This window comes from Microcaecilia unicolor, chromosome 6, assembly GCF_901765095.1.
Source record: "Microcaecilia unicolor chromosome 6, aMicUni1.1, whole genome shotgun sequence".
NCBI classification, from domain to species: domain Eukaryota; kingdom Metazoa; phylum Chordata; class Amphibia; order Gymnophiona; family Siphonopidae; genus Microcaecilia; species Microcaecilia unicolor.
Genome location: NC_044036.1, coordinates 299230290 through 299243332, shown reverse-complemented (window position 1 = coordinate 299243332; position 13043 = coordinate 299230290). Strand labels below are relative to the sequence as shown.

The 13043-nt window shown below is 48.7% G+C and overlaps 1 protein-coding gene across 1 annotated transcript in view; it reads right to left on the bottom strand.

Moving 5' to 3' along the window:
* Positions 1–13043, bottom strand: part of DNAH9 (dynein axonemal heavy chain 9) — a 408742-nt gene that overhangs the window by 394416 nt on the left and 1283 nt on the right. The gene's annotated exons all lie outside the window — the stretch shown is intronic.

The following is a 13043-nucleotide window of genomic DNA, read 5'->3' as shown; positions in this document are numbered from 1 at the left end:
ATAAAACTGAAGGGCAAGAATCTAACAATGAAGCAAAAGAACAAAGAGGGGCATTTTCGATAAGACGTCTAAGTCCAACTTTGGATGTTTTGCTCAAAATGTCCAAAATTCAAGTGGGGAATATAGCCATTTTTAAAACATAAAACCATCTATTTTTTAATGGCTATTTGATAGATGTTTTTGTGCTCTGTGCGTTTATCTTTTTGGTCCATTTAACAACAAAAAAAAAAACATCCAATGGAAAAATGCCAAAATCAAGCCATTGGGATGTAGGAGGAGCCAGCATTCTTAGTAGACTGACCACACAAACATCCCAGAAGAGCAGTGGGGCACCATAGGGGACACTGCAGTGGACTTCACATAAAAGGTCCCAGGTACACATCTCACTGTTGCTCCCTTATATTGTATAGAGAGTCCTCCAAAACCCACCAAAAACCTACTGTACCCATATGTACACCAATACAATAGCCCTTTATGATTGCAAGTGTCACCTATATGTGGGTACAGTAGGTTTTTGGTGGATTTTGGGGGGGCTGACCATTTTCACCACAAGTGTAACAGTTAGGGTGGATTATGAGCCTGGGTCCCCTTCCCTACAGTGCACTGCACCGACCACTAGGCTACTCCAGGGACCTGTTTGTTGCTCTAATAGGACTGGCTACAACATGTGAGGCTGTTGTAGAGGCTGTTATGTACTGTTTCTTTTATATCTTTGGAGGGTGGGAGGGGGCCAATGACCACTAGGGGAGTAAGGGGGTCTTTATTATATTCCTCCAGTGGTTATCTGGTCATTTTGGGCACTATTTTGTGGCTTATTCATTCTAAAAACAGGTCTAACTCAAAAGTCTTAGTTTTAGTCCGGACATTTTTGTTTTGTTCCATTATGACTTAAAAACATCCAGGTCTTAGGAAAGCCCAAAGCCCACCCTTAATACGCCCCTGACATGCCCCCTTGAGATCTGGATGCACTGCAGGTGAACAGCATACAAAAATGTCTGGAAAATGAGTTTTGAAAATATTTTTGTGAGAAAAATGTCCAAATGCTGCTTTATGCCACTTTTTAGATATTTCTGTCCTTTGAAAATGAGAGAACTAACTATATCAACTAGCTCTTTCAGAGAAACCTCTCTAAATTAGCTCATCGAAACATCTTGATCACCACCAATAAATTGGTTGGACAGTGACAAAGAGAAATTGTGACCAATAGAAATAGTAATGAAATGCAAAACATGCAAAACACCTCAATACTATGTAAATTGAATTAACACAGCTTACAAAGTACACTGCAAGCTGCGTTATTCTTGGAAAAATAATGTCAGCTAAAAGGCCTGAAGTCCCCTCTCTCTCATCATCAGCCCTCTTCCCAATTCCCCCTCCCGCGGGCTCCTCTGGGCCTACCTTTAGATATCCATAGGGTATAGGGGGTATGGGGCAAGAGCAATCCTTGTCATTCCTGCCTCTGCCAGTGCTGGTTTCAACATGACACCGATGACCCCTAGTGGCAGTTTTGCTATAATACTGAAAGGGCCTTTTGCTGATCCAGACAAGCACCATATTCAGTAGCACTCAACAGGACAGTGCTGCTGAATATACGCTCTGACTGCCTTGGCACTATCTGGTTAGTGCCAGGGAAGTCCAGGGATGGAGACACAAGTTATCTGTGCACCGTCAATATTCAGTGCTGGTGCCTGAATAACTACCTCGGCAAGTTGAGCCACACAACAGACTGTCCTAATTTGCTAGGATAGCTATCAGAGTATTGACTACCGATCCTTAATATATAACTTCATGAGGAAAAGATGGATATTCAGCACCAGTACCCAGGTAAGGCCCAAGTGTTAAATATCAGGTTCTAAATCAGTCCATGACAGCCAGCATTTAACAAAACGCTGACTGCCATGGACTGAATATTGACTGGCATATATTTAATGGGAATTTACACTTAATAAATCACATTTTATACTGTGGATACCTTTATTTTTAATTTAATTAGGAGTCCAAATAGAGGCCTCAAAGATCCATAACACCACAAATGTAGAAACAAAGAGCAAATCCCAAATAAGAGTGAAGATACAACTCTTCATTAAAAATCCAAAGTCCTTAAAAATACCTGATGTGGGCCATGTTTTGCCCATACATGGGCTGCATCAGGGGTAATATACTAGCAATCAACATTAAAACATCATAAAAAGGAACCCTGTCAATAACTTATGTGCACAAACAATAAACATAAAAATTCATATATTAACATGGGCTAGTCTTGGCATCATTTGCTTTCATGCTTGGAGAAGAATTTATTTTACTTAAGCGTGAAACCAAATGAAACAAACAAATAAGTGTAACCGGTGCAGAATGTCAGGTGGATGGATTGTGCAAGTCTTTATCTACTGACATTTACTATGTTAAATAAATAGCTAACACTCTTGCTGTGTATCCCTTCTCAGGGGTCGCTATCTAATCTCCTCTACACCTAACCCTCCCTCCCCATCCCAGGGTGGTCACTACCTCATCTCCCCTTCCCTAGTCCCTCTCTCATCCCAAGGTGGTCGCTATCTCATCTCCATTTCCCTAGTCCACTTCCCATCCCAGGGTGGTTGCTATCTGATCTGAGAGGAAATCCACTGGTAAGTGGAGAACTCAAACGCCCCACAGTAAAGACAACAGAACACAAAAAGTGGGAGAGCGACCAAGGATACCAGAGACTGGAAGATGTTCTTCAAAACAAGATTTATTGGTGGTTTGAAGACTCGACACAACGTCATGTTTCGGCCGTCAGGCCTGCATCAGGAGTCTGCTGTGCAAGGAGCTGCAGAAGAGTGATGTTTATAAACGCCTTGATAATTTCACAGCAGTCTCTTGCACAGATAGTAACTCAATGGTAATGAGGATGATTCTTCGAAATATAACGTGATAGTCTTGAGAAAGACTGTTTAAAAAAAATATATACCGAGTGGTCTGGTCAATCCGCTACAAGCGCTGCTTGTAATGCAGTTGGATTTAAAAAAAAAAAAGGCTACCTTCTCCCAGGCCTGAAGCTGTAACAGGGTTCAGTGCAGCATAGGGCTTTTCAGTTTAGACCTCCACTTGAGCACTGCTGCATCTCACCCCCCACCCTATCTCAATGCATACTTGGAGAGGGGTAGGACATGGCAGAGCTTGGGCACAAGTCCTGTACTGCAAGGTCTTGCTCTGCATGAGCAACACTGAAGTGCTTCTGACTTTCTGCATCAGAGCTGCACCACCACCCAAATTCTGCTGCTCTAATCAGTTTGCCTAGTAGCAGAGCCGGCCCTGCATCAAACAGACCATGCATAGATACTAACAGGCAGATGATCAAAAGCCCCGCGCTGCTCCAAACAGCGCTCTAAAATAGCGCTGGAACAGCGCAGGGCGCTATTAGACCTATGATTAGAGATAATGCATGCAAATTTAAGCAGCGCAATTATCTCTGATTATGGGGTAGAAGTGCGGGAGAATTGTCCTGAGCATGCGCTCAGCACAATCCTCCCGCACTTGTTTGACAGGTCTACTACTACTACTACTACTACTATTTAGCATTTCTATAGCGCTACAAGGCATACGCAGCGCTGGGCTGGAGACCAATAAAAAGAGAAGGACGCCCATCTTTAAATCGGAAGATGGACTTCCTCAACTGCCCTGTTGCAGGGACAACCAAATTTCAAGGGGGTGTCAGAGGTATAGCGACGGGGCAGTTGAGGACGTCCAAAATTTGGACGTTTCTGTGACAGGGCAGTTGAGGATGTCCAGATTTTGGACGTTTCGGCAATGGGCAGTTAAGAGCGTCCAAAATTGCATGTTTCTATGAGAAAGACATCTTTCTCATAGAAGGTAAAATTATGTATCATACCTGATAATTTTCTTTCCATTAATCATAGCTGATCAATCCATAGACTGGTGGGTTGTGTCCATCTACCATCAGGTGGAGATAGAGAGCAAAGCTTTTGCCTCCCTATATGTGGTCATGTGCTGCCGGAAACTCCTCAGTATGTCGATATCCAAGCTCCATCCGCAGGACTAGCACTTAGAGAATTACACCCACAAAGGGACACTCTGCCCAGCTCACCACCGCCGAAACGGGGGAGGGGAATTAACCCAGCTCATCCCCACACAAGTGGGGGAGGGGAATCCGTCCAGCTCATCCCCGCGGAGCGGGGGAGGGACACCACCCCGCCGATGCGGGGGGATCTGGCTTATTCTGCAACCGCAACCGCGGGAGGAGCTGACTGACCCTAACACCGCCGAAGCGGGAGGGGTACAAAGCTGCCCTACTGCCGCACAAAGCGGGAGGGAGCGCCGGCAGAATTTATGTCTCAATCCAGCCCCGAAAAACGGAGGGGAGAGGAATGCAGCAGCTCACTGTAACACAAACTCGTCTCAACTCTTGAAGAATCCAATTGAAAAAACTTGAACACGAAGTCCTCCTGAACAGGAACTGAAGACTAAATTTGAATCTGAAATGCAACCAGAATATAAACAGTACAGATATCTGGGAGGGGCTATGGATTGATCAGCTATGATTAATGGAAAGAAAATTATCAGGTATGATACATAATTTTACCTTCCATATCATCATGCTGATCAATCCATAGACTGGTGGGATGTACCGAAGCAGTACTCACCCAGGGCGGGACATTGAAATCCCTGACCGCAACACTGAAGCTCCAAACCGGGCCTCCGCCCGAGCAGCCACAGTCAAGCGGTAATGCCTGGAGAAGGTATGGGCCGATGCCCAAGTTGCCGCCTTGCAAATTTCTTCCAAGGAGACGGACCCGGCCTCTGCCATCGAGGCCGCCTAAGCTCTAGTGGAGTGAGCCTTCAGCTGGATAGGCGGTACCTTCCCCGCGGCCACATAAGCCGCTGCAATGGCTTCCTTGACCCATCTTGCCACTGTAGGCTTAGCAGCCTACAGACCCTTACGAGGACCTGCAAACAGGACAAACAGATGATCCGATTTCCGGAAATCATTGGTCACTTCCAAGTATCTGATGATGACTCATCTCACATCCAGATATTTGAGAGCAGAGAATTCCTCTGGGTAGTCCTCCCTACGAAAGGAAGGGAGACAGAGCTGCTGATTCACATGGAAGCGAGAAACAATCTTGGGCAGGAAGGAAAGCACTGTGCGAATAGTCACTCCTGCCTCAGTGAACTGCAGAAAAGGCTCTCGACATGAGAGTGCCTGGAGCTCGGAAACTCTTCTGGCTGAAGTGATAGCCACCAAAAAGACTGCTTTCAACGTCAGGTCTTTCAGAGATGCCCTCGACAAGAGTTCAAAAGGCGGCTTCTGCAAGGCTCTTAGCACCAGGTTGAGATTCCATGCAGGCACCACTGAGCGCAGAGGAGGGCGCAGGTGATTAGCTCCCTTGAGAAAACGTACCACATCTGGCTGCGAAGCCAGGGAAGCACCCTTCAGGCGGCCCCTGAAACAAGCCAGAGCCGCTACCTGGACTTTAAGGGAACTCAGCGACAGGCCTTTCTCCAGACCTTCTTGCAGGAACGCCAGCACTGAAGAAATTGGAGCAGTGAAGGGAGAAAGTGAGCCTGCTTCACACCACGCTGCAAAGGTACGCCAAACCCTGGCGTAAGCCGTAGAAGTAGAGCGCTTCCTCGCTCTCAGCATAGTGGCGATGACCTTGTCTGAGAAGCCCTTCTTCCTCAGACGCTGCCGCTCAATAGCCAGGCCGTAAGACCAAAGGGGGAGGGATCCTCCATCACCACGGGACCCTGATGCAACAGGCCCTGCTCCACTGGCAGCCGCAGAGGGTCGTCCACTGAGAGCCTGATCAAGTCCGCATACCAGGGACGTCTGGGCCAGTCTGGACCCACCAGGATTATCCGGCCTGGATGCTTTGCCACCCGGTCTAGCACCCTGCCCAACATGGGCCAGGGCGGGAACACATAGAGAAGCTCTTGTGTCGGCCACTCTTGGAGAAGAGCATCTACTCCCAGAGATCGAGGGTCCCGTCCTCTGCTGAAAAAGCGCGGCACTTGGCAATTGGCCGATGACGCCATCAGATCTAGGCTCGGCTGGCCCCAGCACTTCGTGATGTCCAAGAACGCCTGAGCCGATAACTGCCACTCTCCGGGATCCAAGGTATGGCGACTGAGAAAGTCCGCCTTGACATTCATGACTCCGGCAATGTGGGCCGCTGACAGCTGTTCCAGGTTCGCTACCGCCCACTGGCATAGATTCATGGCTTCCTTGGCTAGAGGGGCGCTCTTGGTACCTCCCTGGTGGTTGACATAGGCCACAGCCGTGGCATTGTCCGACAGGACCCGTACTGGCTTCAACGCCAGTACCGGGAGGAACTCCAAAAGCGCCAACCGAATGGCTCTGAGTTCCAGGAGGTTGATAGACCACTTTGCCTCTGCAGGAGACCAGAGCCCCTGCGCTGTCCTTCCCATGCAGTGGGCTCCCCAGCCCGTCAAAGAGGCGTCCGTCGTGACGACAATCCACTCCGGGGTCACAAGAGGCACCCCTGCAGACAACTTGTCTGTCTTCAGCCACCAGCTCAGCGCCTTGCGCACTGCTGGGTCCAAGGGAAGGCGCACAGCATAATCCTCCGACACCGGAGTCCAGCGCTGCAGCAGAGAGTGTTGTAGTGGTCTCATATGAGCCCTGGCCCAGGGCACTACTTCCATCGTGGCCGTCATAGAGCCCAACAGCTGCACATAGTCCCAAGCCCGAAGCGGAGAGGCTACTAGGAACTGGTCCACCTGAGCCTGAAGTTTGACAATCCGATTGTCCGGCAGGAACACTCTGCCCACTTGGGTGTCGAATCGAACTCCCAGATACTCCAGGGACTGAGTCGGGCGCAGCTGGCTTTTCTCCCAGTTGATGATCCACCCCAGGGAGCTCAAAAGAACAATCACCCGGTCCACAGCTTTGCCGCACTCTGCATAAGAGGGGGCTCGGATCAACCAGTCGTCCAGATAAGGATGGACTTGTACTCCTTCCTTTCGCAGGAAGGCCGCGATGACCACCATTACTTTGGAGAAGGTCCGCGGAGCAGTAGCCAACCCGAACGGGAGGGCTCTGAACTGGAAGTGTCGGCCCAGGACTGCAAAACGCAGAAAGCGTTGATGAGGAAGCCAGATGGGAATATGCAAGTACGCTTCCTTGATGTCCAAGGATGCCAGGAACTCCCCTGCCTTCACTGCCGCTATAACAGAGCGGAGAGTCTCCATGCGAAAGTGCCGAACTTTCAAGGCCCGATTGACCCCTTTGAGGTTGAGGATAGGCCGTACAGAACCTCCTTTCTTTGGTACCACAAAGTAAATGGAGTAACGTCCCTTGCCAAGCTGATTTTCTGGCACCGGAACGACCGCGCCCAGGCAGATCAGATTGTCCAAGGTCTGCTGCACTGCCACAGCTTTGACCGGAGACTTGCAGGGAGAGAGTACAAACCCGTCTCTTAAGGGTCGGCAGAACTCTAGCTTGTAGCCGTCTCTGATGACTTCCAGCACCCAAGCGTCTGAAGTTACCCTGGTCCACTTGCCCAGAAACGAGGACAGGCGTCCTCCAATCTGCACTGGGCCATGGACCAGGACCCCGTCATTGGGTATGAGACCCTGGGGGAGGACCGGAGGGCGCACCTCCGGGACGGCGGTCTCTGCGAAAGGAATGCTGCTTGGGGGAGAAGTTCCTCTTGAAGGAAGAGGGGGCAGAGGAGCCCGACTTGCCCGGGCGGTACCGACGGGCTTCTTGAAACCATCCTCTGGAGTTACCGGGGCGAGCACTAGCCCGAGCCCTGACCTCTGGTAACCTCTTGCCCTTAGACGTGCCGAGATCGGTCACAATTTTGTCCAGCTCAACCCCAAAGAGCAGCTTGCCTTTAAAAGGCAACTTAGCCAGGCGGGACTTAGAGGCGTGGTCCGCAGACCAATGTTTCAGCCAAAGCCACCGCCGCGCAGAGACTGTCTGAGCCATACCTTTAGCCGAGGCTCTCAAGACATCATACAGTAAGTCTGCCAAATAAGCCAAGCCCGATTCCAGGGCCGGCCAATCAGCCCTCAAGGAAGGATCCGAGGGGGAAGCCCGCTGCACAATCGTCAGGCACGCCCTGGCCACGTAGGAGCCGCAAACTGAGGCCTGCGAACTTAAGGCAGCCGCCTCAAAGGACGACCTTAAGGTCGCCTCCAATCTTCTGTCTTGGGCGTCCTTTAGGGCCGTGCCACCTTCCACCGGCAACGCCGTTTTCTTAGTCACCGCAGTGATTAAAGAATCCATGGTAGGCCACAGAAAGGCCTCCCGTTCACTTTCAGGCAAAGGATAGAGGCGGGACATAGCCCTAGCCACTTTAAGGCTCGCTTCCGGGACATCCCATTGAGCCGAAATTAAGGTGTGCATGGCAGCATGCACGTGGAAGGTTCTAGGCGGGCGCTTCGTCCCCAGCATAATGGCGGAGCCAACAGGGGCTGAGGGAGAGACGTCCTCCGGAGAGGAAATCTTCAAAATGCTCATGGCCTGCATTAACAGGTTGGGCAAATCCTCTGAGCTAAAGATCCGTGCTGCAGAGGGGTCATCCGCTCCATCCGAGCGGGAATCCGTCTCCTCCAAGGAATCCCCAAAGGACCGTTGGGAGAACTCAGATACGCTGCCCTCATCTACATCAGAGGAAACAGAGTCCTCTAAGGCCTGGGAATCCACCCGAGGGCGTTTACTTCCGGGGGCCTCAACCCCTGTATCGGACAAGGAAGAAGGGGCAGCGTTTTGCATAAGAAAGGCCTGATGCAGCAGCAAAATAAACTCGGGGGAGAAACCCCCCAGACTGTGCACTTCAGCAGCCTGGGCCACAGCCCTAGACGCACCCTCAACCGGCGCTCGCAAGAGCGGGGGAGAAACATGCTGCGCATCCAAGATGGCGTCCGGCGCGACACTCAGCGAAGGAGCCGCGCGGGAAGAACGGCGCTTAACTTTAGACGCTTTTTTGCCGTCGCCCAAATCAAGGGCGGCCAAGGCATTAACGTCTCCCAACTCAAGGGCGGCCCAAGAAGAAGCCGTCCGAGCAGAGTGGCCGGCCAAGATGGCGGAGGCGAGCAGCGGGGGATGGGCGTTTATGGCGGGAAAAACCGCCGCACCGGAGGAAGACCCGGGACACTGACCGGCCTCCGAACTGACACCCAACAAGGGCAAATCAGACTTTAAGACCCCCGCATCCCCGCTAAAAGCGCACACGCGGTCCGGGGAGCGATTCTTCGCGCCCTCGCCCTCCGACGCCATAGGCCATGTGGAGATCGATCGGGGAACCCCCTGCCCGCTATAAAAAGGTAAAAATTACCTGCTTCTCGCTCCGAGCTGTAACGACCTGGTGTCCCAGTGAGTAGCTGCAATAAACGTTTAAATAAACGTCGAAATAAACTCCCTTAAGGACGTCCCAAAATTTTTTTTTTTTTTTTAACGGAGCCAGCGGGAGGGGAGAGAAAAGGAGGGACCTGGCGCCACCAGGTTTGCACTTGCTCAAGAAGAGCCCTCAACCCCAGGTACTCAACAAAACCTAAAAATTAGGCTTGGAGACCTAGCCAGAGCTGCTGCTGTGTGTGACCACCACCTGCTGAGATAGAGAACATACTGAGGAGTTTCCGGCAGCACATGACCACATATAGGGAGGCAAAAGCTTTGCTCTCTATCTCCACCTGATGGTAGATGGACACAACCCACCAGTCTATGGATTGATCAGCATGATGATATGGAAACATGCAATTTTGGACGTTCTTAACTCTTCCATTCCAAGAAGGGGAAAAATTGCGAATAGGTAAGCGTGCTGCTAGGCAAATCAAGCAGCTTCTATAGCTCCTGAACAGAATCCAAACAAGATTTTATTTTACTTTTTAACTTTCAAGGTGAACAGCATCTACATGAATTCTCCATGGGGACCACAACTTCCTGCAACTCTATCACTACAGCAACAGAATAAGACACATGGCCTGCAAGGAACAATAAGAGAAAAAACAGTACTGGTCCCACTGCATTGAAGAAGATTCATTATGTGATTCTGAATGAGCAGGTCCTAAACAGCCAAAAGCTAGCCAATTTTGTGTTAAATCCCAGACACAGAACAAACTTCAAAAGATTTGGAACAGAAAAGAAGAAAATCTGTGGAGTAATGGTGTTCCTTGTGCTTAGTCTTAATCAATCTGTGAAACGACTTTTAAAACAAAGAACTGCTGAACTGAGTTCAACCAACAATTAATTGACCTTTAGAGACAGACAACATCACCCTTAGCTCATCTGACACAAACCTGATTAAACGGTGAAATATACTTGAACAAGAAACCAGTCACGCTAGACAAAATGTTCATTTTTCTTCACTCAAAATCTCATACCTTGCAAAGTTCATAAGGGCTGAGAAAGCATCCATTTTATGTTTATGCTTATTAAAATTTAATATATCGCCTATTTTTTTTTCAGTTCCAGTTGCCCCCTGGCAGGGCCTTAGCAACCTATATGCAAGTGGTGCAGTCGCACAGGGCGCAAGGGAAGCTAAGGGGTGAAAATCGTGCCCCTTACATTGGCTTCCCTTGCAAAATGTGTGGGGCGGTGGGGGGGTCGTCAACAGTGTTTGGGGGCATGTTACACAGGGTGCACACTGGACTTGCTACGCTCCTTGCCTCTTGGAATGGAGGAGTAGCCTAGTTTTCAAAACAGTGGGCCAGGAAAGCCAGGATTCAAATCTCACTGTCGCTCCCTTTGTGATCTTGGGCAAGTCACTTAACCCTTGTAAAGATCACTGGGAAAGACAACGGCAACCATGCCACTAAGGGGGGGTGGGGGGCTGTTATAAGTTAGGCACCAAAAAGCTAGTATTCTATAACTGAGCAAATTTGCACATAAGTGGGCAATAACGCACAGGGCCGCTGAGAGAGGGGGTGGGGTGCACAAAATTCCCCGGGCCCAGCCTCCAAGGGGGGCCCGGCACCAGGGTCTGTCTGTCTCCTTCTTCTGTTGAGACCCAGGTGATTATGTTAACCCGGTTCCGGTACACAGTAGCAGGAGAGAGACAGACCCTGGCACTGGGTCCCCCATGGAGGTCGGGAAGAGGAGGTGCAGATGCACTGATGCGGGAGGAGGGGGTGACTGCATCCTGAGTGGGGGGGCAGTGGCTGTGGCGGCCCTGCCCCGGATCTAGCTCTGTCTTGCGATATACAGAATCCGGCGGATGGTAACTAAAGTTATGTGTGGATTTTTGGCAATGCAGCCAAATTGCATGCATAACTTAATTAACAAGCCAATCAGTGCTGATAATTGGCCAATAACAAGCAATTATCGGCACTAATTAGAATTTATACACACAAGTTGCTAAGCGTATTCAATAAAGTGGTGTGCGTAAATTCTACCACATGGATCTCAATAGGGACTGTGGCCATGGGAGGAGCATGGGCAGGTGATGGCCATTCCTAAAATTTACATGAACTGTTATAGAATATGCCTGATCTGTGTCTGTGTTAGGCATGGGACTTTATACGAGGTTTTGAAGGGCATAAATGGCCACGATTAAATTCAGCCAGAGATGGGCGCTACGCATATTCTATACACCGTGCCTAACTTTAGGTAAGATTTATAGAATAGTGTTAAGTGCATTTTTTTCAGCACCGATTTTTTAGACACTATTCATACAATCTAGAATTTTATACCTATGGGCTCCTAACCATTTAGAAAGAGCTAATTCAGTTAGGGTGCACTAAGCGTCAGCAAAAGGGCCGCAAAAAGTGGTACATTACGGTGCTCATTTTCAAAGCACATAGACTTACAAAGTTACATAGGGGTCTTTTTACTAAGCTGCGGTAAAAAGGGCCATGCGCTAGCAGCGGGGGCTGTTTTTGCCTCGCACTGAGACCCTTTTTACCGCAGCAGGTAAGAAGGCCGAAAAAGACAAGGCCATGCGGTAAGATTTGACAAATTGAAGAGTAGCAAATCACCAGGACCAGATGGTATTCATCCCAGAGTACTGACAGAATTGAAAAATAAACTTGCTGACCTATTGTTAGTAATATGTAATTTATGTTCAAAATTGAGCATGGTACCAGAAGATTGGAGGGTGGCCAATGTAACATCTATTTTTAAAAGGGTTCCAGAGGTGATCCAGGAAATTAGACCGGTGAGCCTGATGTCGGTGCCGGGCAAAATGGTAGAGACTATTATAAAGAACAAAATTACACAGCATATTCAAAAGCATGGATTAATGAGACAAAGCCAACATGGATTTAGTGAAGAGAAATCTTGCCTCACCAATCTACTACATTTCTTTAAAGGGGTGAACAAACATTTGGATAAAAGATGAGCCAATTCATATTGTGCATCTGGATTTTCAAAAGGCATTTGAAAAAGTACCTCATAAAAGATTCTATAGAAAATTGGAGAGTCATGGGATAGGAGATAGTGTTCTACTGTGGATTAAAAACTGGTTAAAAGATAGAAAACAGAGAGTAGGGCTAAAGCACAAGAGGATAGTGGAAAATTACAAGAGGACCGTACGAGACTAGGCATCCAAATGGCAGATGCCGTTTAATGTGAGCAAGTGCAAAGTGATGCATATGGGAAAGAGGAACCCGAACTATAGCTACATGTTGCAAGGTTCTACATTAGGAGTCACTGAACAGGAAAGGGATCTAGGTGTCATCACTGATGATATGTTGAAATCCTCTGCTCAGTGTGCTGCGGCGGCTAAGAAAGCAAATAGAATGTTAGGTATTATTAAGGAAGGCTTTGTATCACTCCATGGTGCGACTGCACCTCGAATATTGTGTGCAATTCTGGTCACTGCATCTCAAAAAATATATAGTGGAATTAGAAAAGGTACAGAGAAGTACAGCAAAATGGAATGGGACAACTTCCCAATGAGGAACGGCTAGAACTCGTCAGCCTGGAGAAAAGACAGGTGAGGTGAGATATGATAGAGGTCTATAAAATAATGAGTGGAGTGGAACGGGTAGATGTGAACCACTTGTTTACTCTTTCCAAAAATACTACAACTATAGGGCACGCAATAAAGCTACAAAGTACTAAACTTAAAAGAAATTAC